Source organism: Pteropus vampyrus, unplaced genomic scaffold (genome assembly GCF_000151845.1).
Source record: "Pteropus vampyrus isolate Shadow unplaced genomic scaffold, Pvam_2.0 Scaffold81, whole genome shotgun sequence".
In the NCBI taxonomy this organism is placed as follows: domain Eukaryota; kingdom Metazoa; phylum Chordata; class Mammalia; order Chiroptera; family Pteropodidae; genus Pteropus; species Pteropus vampyrus.
Window position 1 is genome coordinate 928,317 of NW_011888862.1, and position 9,810 is coordinate 938,126.

At 44.4% G+C, this 9,810-nt stretch overlaps 1 protein-coding gene and 1 pseudogene across 1 annotated transcript in view; both read right to left on the reverse strand.

Moving 5' to 3' along the window:
* LOC111741719 lies at window positions 1–119 on the reverse strand (annotated as a pseudogene).
* The window catches only part of MID1 (midline 1), a 582,697-nt gene that overhangs the window by 568,963 nt on the left and 3,924 nt on the right, over window positions 1–9,810 (reverse strand). The window contains exon 2 of the mRNA XM_023532275.1: window positions 1,994–2,053. The gene's annotated coding sequence lies outside the window, so the exon portion shown is untranslated. The remainder of the gene's footprint in view (window positions 1–1,993; window positions 2,054–9,810) is intronic.

Below are 9,810 nucleotides of genomic sequence, written 5' to 3' on the forward strand. Positions count from 1 at the left end.
CGCCTACAGCACTCGGTCTTCCTAGGTGGTCTCCCATCCAAGTACTAATCAGGCCCAATCCTGCTTAGCTTCCGAGATCAGACAGGGTCAGGCTTGTTCGGGGTGGCATGGCTGTAGACACTATGAGGAACTTTAAAGTAGTGCTTCTGGAACTACCTGTAGTGAATGACTAGATTTTTTTAACTTGCAATCAATCACAGACTGATATTTTTGGAAAAAAAAAAATTACTAATGAAACGAAACAAAAAGCAAACATACAAAATACAAGCCAAATTTCTTTATTATCGGATTCATTAGATATAAAATCACTCCTTTAAATTAATTAATTAATTAATTTTAAAAATCACATCGCTCTTTTAAACTGCTACACAAGCTTCTAAATGCTTACTCTCGATCTCTGTACTTTTTTCTCTAGACCACACTTAGGGTCCTCACAAACCTTGTGATCCAAAGTGTGGGCCTTGGACCAGCAGCACTGCCATTGCCTGGAAATGTCATGGCTAAATACATTTTATGTATCCCCTCACAGTAACTTTATAAATTAACCACAATAAATGAAATTATCTGAAGGTATGCCTGTCTCACCACCAAGAGTATTGGTGAGGCAGCAGGGAACCCATCACACCCATGCCATGTCATGTAAGACTGGCTCCACATCCAGCACATGGCAGGAGCTCAGGAAATGACAGTCTGCCCTTTAGACTCGAAACTGCAATGTCAAGTTCTGCTGAGTTTCCAGCCTGCTGGCCTGCCCTTCAGATCTCAGACTTGGCAGTGCACATAGTTGCCCGAACCAATTCCTTAAAATAAATACCTTGATGGATAGATGATAGATAGATATAGATAGATAGATAGATAGATAGATAGATAGATAGATAGATAGATAGATAGATGATAGATGGATGATAGATGGATGATAGATGGATGATAGATAGACAGACAGACAGACAGACAGACAGATCGCTGGATCTCTCATTGCTTCTGTTTCTTTGGAGAGCCCTACTGATACATTCAGTAAGACAGAGATTTGGCTGCCTCTGTTTCTGATGTAACATCAAGGGAGATGCAACTGAAGAGGAACCTTGAGCAGGTTGGTGCAGAGCCCCAGAGCAGAGGGCCGGAGGAAGAGATCTTAGCATTTCTGTTAGCAATGTTTTATAATTCACAACGTATTTCTTTGGCTGTAAAGGCATACACTGCCATTGCTGGAGGAGTGTGTGTGCGTGTGTTTCAGAGAGAGAGAAGAAAAATCCAAACCTTTGCTACATTCTGGTTACATTTTTTAAATATTTGTACCGAGAACCCTGCATTTAGAGCCTATATATCTTTGTTTTCTAATGCATAAGGAGACCATGTAATAAAATAATATCACAAACATCTGTACCTAGTAGGATTCAAGAGTTAAAATATGAATTTTAATACCCCTAAAGCATATTTCTTAAAGAACTGTGCTGGATATGGTAGCGGTAGAGAATGGTTTGCCAGCCTGTCTTCTGTGGCTTTCATTCTTCAATCTCACTTTAGACTCAGTCCAAACCCTCCTTCCTCTATGGCCACTCAGACCTCGCCTTCTTGATTTTCCTTCCATTTTTACTTTTCTTCTCCAATCAATTCACAATACTGAGAATAAATACAACTGCCAAAGAGACGGGACTATGTTTAGGTTAGCTAGTCAAGCATTCTCTTCCTACTAGGAAAACCCAAGTAAAGTCAGAAGATTCTTTAGTAAATATGGGATGAAAAACAAAAGCCTTAAAGGCTATCACCAGTCATACTTGTGGCTTTAACATCCAACGATACCTGATGATTCACATTTCTTTGTGACCAGCTCTCACTTTCCTGAGTTTCAGTTGTGTTCTGAACTGCTTCTTGGGTTTTACTGCCTAGATAACCACTGTCACCCGAGTGCAGCGTGTCCAACACTAAACTCATCTTACCCCTTACCTTGTATGTTTCTCAAAAATCATCAGCCTTTGGCTTACTGTCTTCTTACCTTTTTCCTCTTTATATAGTAAGATGGTGATTTCAGACGACAGTCTCCTGTGTTCTGCCCCTGCAAAAGAAAAATCGTGTTGGAGGGTCCTGCCTGGATGGGTGGCAGCTCACGTTGCTCTACAGAGCTTCTCTCCAGAGCAACGCACGTTTCGTCCATTGTCACCAGTGAGACTCCCATCTTTTTCAGCCCACTATGTTAAACTTGCTCACCCATAAAGGCCCACATGTGGCAACGACTGGCTCAATAACTTAATTTCGATAACTCAGTAATAACAATAGTTTACTCAACACCAGCTTTCTGCCCCCCCCCAACCCCCACCATTGCAGCTTCAGAATGATTGTGTTGATTTGGGGTGGAAAGAAGGGGAAATAAGTTAAATTGCCGTAATGTAGTAACTTAGCGCATGCATGCACACGCGCACACATACACAAAGTACATACATGTGTACAAATAAGTGTATTATACAGCGGCCAGGAGGAGGCAGGAGCCCATGCCCTAGCTGTCGGGTATCAAGGACAGTAAGTTTCCAGCCTTTGCTTTGTCTAGAACATGGTTTCTCCACCTTGGCACTTCTGAAATTCCACGCTTGACAGTCCTTTGTTCTAAGAGCCGTCCTATAATTTGTTGGATGCTTAGCAGCATTCCTGTCCTTGATCCATTCAGTACCAGTAGCAATCCATATCTGCAGTGTAACAACCGAAAATGTCTTCAGACATTGCCAAATGCCCCCTGGACAGGGGTAGCAAAATCCCACCCCCTCCACTGCTAAAGATCACTGCTGTAGAGGAAAGCAAGGCCCTGTCGCTTATTAAACCTCATACAGGACAGATTCCCAAACAGAAGAGGCTGGCATCTCCCTTCCAGCACTCATCAGAGGATGGTCTTTGGTGTTCTGAACTGGCCCCACGACAGGCCTGCCAGTGCCCAACCAGCCTTGCCCCAGCCATTGCCTACAAAGGTATCAAGGAGAGTCTAGTCTTGAATAAGTTCAGCTATAAATTAGAGAAACTTTTTCAAAGAGTAATACCCTATGTATATCTGGAGACATGGAACTAGGTTTCAGATGAGTTGGGAATGGTCCATGATCAAAGATGCTTATGTACAATCGGTGAATTAAAATTAATTTTTTAGAGAATTATGTTAAGAGATCCTGGACTTTCATAAAACAAAAAAACAGAGATTAGGATTTATTGATCAGCAATAGTATATCCTCTAAAATTGGTATCATGATGTTGAAAAAACTAAACAGAATGATAACCTCTGGCAATATGTAATTTCATTGGCAACAAATCCCACGAAGAGAAGTGGCATTTATTTCAGAGTGAGAGGCAGCCCTGGCCCTTGACATAGATGTGATATCGACGTGGTCCCTCTGAGGACAGAGCGACGAGTCCCGGGGAACCTGTGCACACCCCGTGGAACACAGCTATAAGAGGGACCCCTGGTCAGGTCTTAGGAACTTGTCTTTATTCACTGGGCCTCAGCCAAGGCTATAAAGATCACGGGGCAACGCTGGCAGGGAGCCAAGTGAAGGTGTCTGGGCGTAACTGGAGAGTGGGAAAGAGCAGAGTGGAGAAAAGCAGATTCTCCCTGTTAGGGGAATAACTCTTCTTTTTAAAGAACATCTACAGTTTCGCATTTCACTTGGAAGAAGATGCAAACTTCTCACCCTGCGTAAAAGGCCCAACCTGTTCCACCCCAATGTCCCCTTCTACCGTTCGGTCCCTCTTTGCTTTGTGCCCCATGCTCGCTCACTCTGTGCCCCTCGCTCGCTCGCTCTGTGTGACCCTTACTCACTCAGTGCCTCCCACGCTGGCTTCCCCTGTCCTTTCCCATGGCAGAACGCGTTCCTTTACTGTTCCCATTGTCTGGGCTCTTTGTCCTGATCGTTACACGGCTGGGTCCTTCTCATCATTCATGTCCTAGCTAGACTGTCACCTCCTCAGAGAGCTCTCAAGTCTCTACTGCGCACACAGTTCTCCAGGGGATGCTGTTACAATGCAGGCTTGGGCTCCGTGGTGTGGTGTGTGGCCTGGGCTGACATAGCACGTTTCTAACGAGCTCCGTGGACACTTTGAGTAGCAGCGCCACCTTCGATCTGTCACACTAGCAGCTTCATGTTCCTCATGGTGTTTCTTACACTTTGAATGTATCTGTTTGCATATTGGATTGTTCATCGGTTGGTTGATCTGTTTCTTTACCAGAAGGTAAATTCCATAAGAGCAGGCACTTTGCCCAGCATTGCCACCTTTATATTCCTAGAGCTTAACACAAGACGCGGCATGATACAAATGCCCCGTAAGTACTGTTAACTGCATGATGTTGTTCAAGACTCATTGACTCCTTTATCCCTTCGGTGCCCGCTTATTGACCACTTCAGTGACTGCCCCCTCATAAATCAGGAACCAGACTGTCAGTGACGGGGCAGTGCTGGCTACTCAAATACCAGGCCGGGAACTTCTAGTTACTGGTCAAAGCTGAGATGGAAAAATTCATACTAGAATATAAATCTGCTGTCACTAAACACAATTTTTGTCGAGATGACATGTTTTTCATGATGAAGGAAGCAATCCTTTGCTTCCCTTCTGGTCCGAGCTCCTCTCATCTCATGGCAGACTGGTAACAGTGTGTGAACTGGGCCACACAGCGGGGACATATTTTGAGTATCACCGGTAGAGAGGATAGAAAGCGTAATAAGATATATTTCGTAACTTCTAATAACCCATAGGTAGGTTAAGAGAAATATACTTTTAAATACATAATTACAAAATTTTTTGTCGAGTGCTGTAAGACAGAATTGTGTGAGAGACAAGGAACTGGCGCCCTGCATTCCCCTTAGATATGCCCTCCCAGGCCGCCTGTATTCCATTAATAATTAATAACCATGAACTTTCCCAATTCTGCCCCGCTGGAGTCATTCCTCTGCCACTTTGACCACATCCCTGCACTTTCCATGGCCATGCCCCTTCTCTCTGCCCGGCCGGATGCTGCTCCTCATGCCACACCTCCGCTTTCCTTCTTGGTCACACCTATGCCCCGTGCAAAATCAGCTGTGCTGTCCTGCTGAGACCCTACCTGATGTGTCACGTCCTCATTCCCAGGCCACACCATCTTCCCATACCCTGGCCATGCCACTCCTGAAAAGGCCACAGCCTCCAAGCTCCCTCCAACGACAGGCCTGGCCTGGGAAATCCAGGGGATTTGGGATAGGCCCCAGGTAGTCCAAGAAATTGTAAAAGGAATCTAAGGAATTTTTAAGGAGAACACAGAATGGTAGAATGTTGGAGAGAATAAAGAATCGTGGGATAAATGGAGAATTGTGGAAAGCAGAGTTCTGGAAGACACTGGGAATTATAGGAAAAACAAAACTGTGGGAGAATAGAGATTTCTATATAGAACAGAGAATTGTGGGAGAGAATAGAGAATTGTGAGAGAGATGGAGAATTCTGGAAGAGAACAGAGAATTCTGGGAGACGTAGAGAACTATGGAAAGAAATAATAATTGTGGGATATATGAAGAATTATGGGAGAAACGAGTTGTGGGAAAGAACATGGAATTGTAGGGGGGGAGAGAATTATGTGAAAGAGGGAGAAGAGTGGGAAAGAATACAAAATTGTGGGAGAGATAAAGAAATATGGGAGAACACAGAATTGTGAGACGGATGAAGAATTGTGGGAAAAAACATAGATTTGTGGGAGAGACAGAAAATTGCAGGGAAGAATATAGAATTGTGAGAGAGAAAAGAATTCTGGGAGATATAGACAATTGTGAGAAAGAATACGGAATTCTGGGAGAGGTGGAGATTTGTGGGAGAAATGGAATTGTAGGACAGACAAAATTGTGGGATAGATAAGGAATTGTGTGGAGAGAACATGGAACTGTGCGAGAGAACATAATTCTGAAGAGATAGGGAACTGTGGGAAAAATATGGACTTGTGAGAGACAACAGAATTTTGGGAGAGAGAATTGTGGGGAACAATAAGGAATTCTGGGAACGATGGAGGATTATGGGAACAATAGAAACTTGCAGTAACGAGTATGGAATTGTGAGAGAAAACAGAATTGTGGGATAGACAGAGAATTTGGGGAAAGAATATGGAACTATAGGAGAGATGGAGTACTATGGGAGAGACAGAGAATTGTGGGGGGGAAATGTGGAATTGTGGAGGAGACGGAGAATTGTGGGAGAAAATGGAATTGTGGGAAATTGTGAGAAAGAAAATGGACTTGTGGGAGAGAACGGAATTGTGGGAGAAATAGGGGATTGCGAGAAGAATATGGCAGTATGGGACAGATGGAGTATTGTGAAAAATAATATAGAATTGTGGGACAGATGGAGAATTATGGGAGAGAATATGGAATTATGGGAGAGAACAGAATTGGGGATGAGCTGTGGGAATGAAGAGTATGTGGGAGAGAGAATTGTGGGGAAAAAGAATTGTCAGAGAGAATAGAATTGTGGGAGATACAGAGAATTGTAGAAGAGAATTGTGAGAGAGATGAGGAATTATGAGAAAAACAGAGAATTGTGTGTGAGAGAGAATTGTAGGAAAGAACAGTAAATTATGCTCTTGACCCAAAAAATAAAAAATATAAAAAAACAGGATTGTGAAAGAACAAAGAATTGTGAAAGAGAAGAGAGTATTATGAGAAGAGAACTGTGCAAGGTAATGGGGTGCTGGGGGAGAGAATTAAGAATTTGAGAAATATAGGAAATTATGAGAGAAAGAGAGCATCATGAGGGAAACTGTGGGAAAGAACAGAAATGTGGGAGAAACTAGGGAATTGTGAAAGAGCAGAATATTAGAGAACAGAGAATTGAGAGAGATAATGGAGAAGTGTGGGAGAGATGGGGAATTATAGGAGGAATGGAATTATGGGAATGAAAGGACAATTGTGCAAGAGACAGGGAATTGTGGGAGCTCTGAGAAATACAAAAGCAGCACTTTGTAAACATAAGCAACTGTAGATTTGGAAAGGAGACTCGTTCTACCAGAACCAGTCATAAATCCAGTTTGTGACTCCAAAAGAGCTTAAATGTTCCTCTGCTGAACCCTTGGGTCTGACAGCAGCAGTTCACGTCACATTACCATGGATTTAGAAACCCACATGCACTGCCTTGTATATGGGCATGTACACACACATACACATATGCTCACACACATACACCCATATATACACGTATATACAAATACACACACGCGTCTTAGATATTGCAAACGTGATAGCAAAAATAAGCCTAATAAAATTATTGGTAATTTTTGAAAATCTTCCCCCGAAATCAAAGAAAATGAAAAAAAGATAAGAGAAAAATGTAAGAAAATTAAAGTATCGGTCTAAGTAGCCAACATATGAGTAATACAGGTTCCTTAAACGAGAGAATGAAGAAATAGGGAGAGGAGCAAGTTATCAAGAAACTAATGACACAAGAAAATATCCCAACACGAAGGATATGGGTTTCCAGAATGAATGGTCCCATCAAGTGTCAAGCCAATGAAAGCAAATAGGTCTACGTCAAAGCACACCTTTTCAGGTCACTCGAAGAAAGAGATGTAAAAAAATACTGTAAGAGAAAAAAAAAGAAATGACATTTGACTTCTTAACATCAACAATAGAAACTAGAAGACAATGAAGCAACCACTTAACAATTCTGAGAGAAATGTTTCTAAATCTAGAATTATATATCCAAACTACCAATCAGCTGGGAGGGTAGAACACTGACATTTTTTGATTTGCAAGGCCTCAAAAACTGATGTGCTCCCAAACAATGCCAAGAAGAATACATGGTATCCAAGAGCCGGAGCTCCAACACAGGACAGGAAAAGGAGGAAAGGAAGACAACTGGCAGAAGCCACTTCCAGTCTCGAACTGGGCAGTGGCAGAGGTGAGGTCCTTATCTAAGAGTAAGGTCTCAAGGGGAAAAAAAAGAAACATATATAGTAGTTGATATATTCGAGTGCTTTGAGTGATTTACAATGTTGACAGAAAATTCAGGGATAATCATTAAAAACCAGACCGACAAAGGGAAAAAAACAAGGCCAGTGTTAAAATCTAGTAAAAGAGTTGTACACTAAAAAAATTTTTCATCATTCATTACAAATATTTTCATAGTCGTAATAATGTAAATACTAAACCATGACGTATCTAAAATTGGATGGCGTGATTATTGGATGTGTGTGTTTGTGTTAGCATGTTGCTTGGAACCTGGAGGGGCAAACGAGAAGAAACAGTTAAAAAGCAATGTCTTTGCCTGCAGACGGTGGAAACGGGTTGAAGGTGTCCCCCAGTCTTCTTATGCACCCCCAACTCGGCCTTAAGTAGCTCCTTTGCTATAAATGTTTTTGGTACTTACTGTCTTTTCTGTCCCACTACCTGCACGTCATACTCACACCCCTTCTCTCTTGCCCCAGAGTAGTCTGCACGCGCATATATTGACACGTAAATACAGTTGTTTGTTTGCATGACTGTTTCTCCCATTACCAAAAGTTTTTACCCTTTTTGTGTCATGAGCCCCTTTGGAGTCTGGTAAAGTCTATGACTATCTCCTCAGAATAATATTTTCACGTGCATAAAACAAAATACGAGAAATTACAAAAGAGCTCCGGTCAAGATGGTGGAGTAGGTAAACGCTGTGCTCGCCTCCTGTCACGACCACATCAAAATTGCAACTAAACTACAGAACAGCCATCGTTGGGAGTCGCACGAAATCCAGCTGAACAGAAGTCCTACAGCTGGGGACACAGGGAAGAGACCAAGTCTGAACTGATAGGAGGAACGGAGACGCAGCGCAGGCTGGACTCACATCCACGTGTGGCGGTTCAGAATCAGGAGGGACATCTCAGCTGCGGGGGGTCCCAGCGCCACACTGGGCTCCCTAGCCCAGGGTTCCAGTGCCAGCAAGCGAAGTCCCCAAAACTTCTGGCTGTGAAAACCAGCGGAGACTGTGGCTGAGTGAGACACAGGGCGGCGGGAGTCACAGGCTTTTCCCTTAAGGGCCCCGTGTGCGAACTCACCGCTGATGGACTCGCTCGCTCTGAGCTCCAGCGTTGGGGCAGCTGCCGTGAAGCGCCAGGGACACACGGGGTTGCACTGAGTTGTCGGGCTTCAGGGCGAGGGCCGGAGGGGCGGCTTTCTCCCAGACAGAAGTGCTGGCAGAAGCCACTGCTCCTTTGCTGAGCCCGCTCCTCTGCCAGAGTGCAGACCCATGCAGCTGCCATGTCTGAGCCTCCATCAACCCAGTTGGCACTGGTCGCCCTGCCCAGGGGATTCCCTGAGACCCCGCCCCTCCCAACTTGGGCCCACACAAGCCGCTTCCAGTGGCATTTCCATACAATCAATCAGCCTGTCTTGGCTCATACTGTATACTTTCCTAAAATCTCTCAAAGGTTCACACACCCCCAAACGAGCAGCATCTGGTCTCGGCGTGCCCCACACCTCTTGCTGAGCAGCCCCAAGCCCAGCACTGGTGGCAGCTGGCTTTAGTTTGCAACTTGGCCTATCGAGGCACTTCCAAGCCTGGTGTGGGTGGCGGCCATCTGTGGATTACTTGAGAACTCATGCCAGGTGGCCCCAGGCAGGGCACAGGCTGCAGCTGAACTTGGCCTAAAGTAGGTCCCCTCCCAGGAGACCCCGGCCTGCACACCCAGTGGCCAGCTTCAGTCTAATCCTGAACTCCACCTGCGGACACATCTGAGGACGACACATCCAAAGGACAGACAGGGCAGGCACCAGAGCTAAAGCAAATCCTGCTCCATAGGGTCAGCCCTTGCACAACAGCTCCTCCCCTGGTCACGGCCTGTCATCACAACCAGTC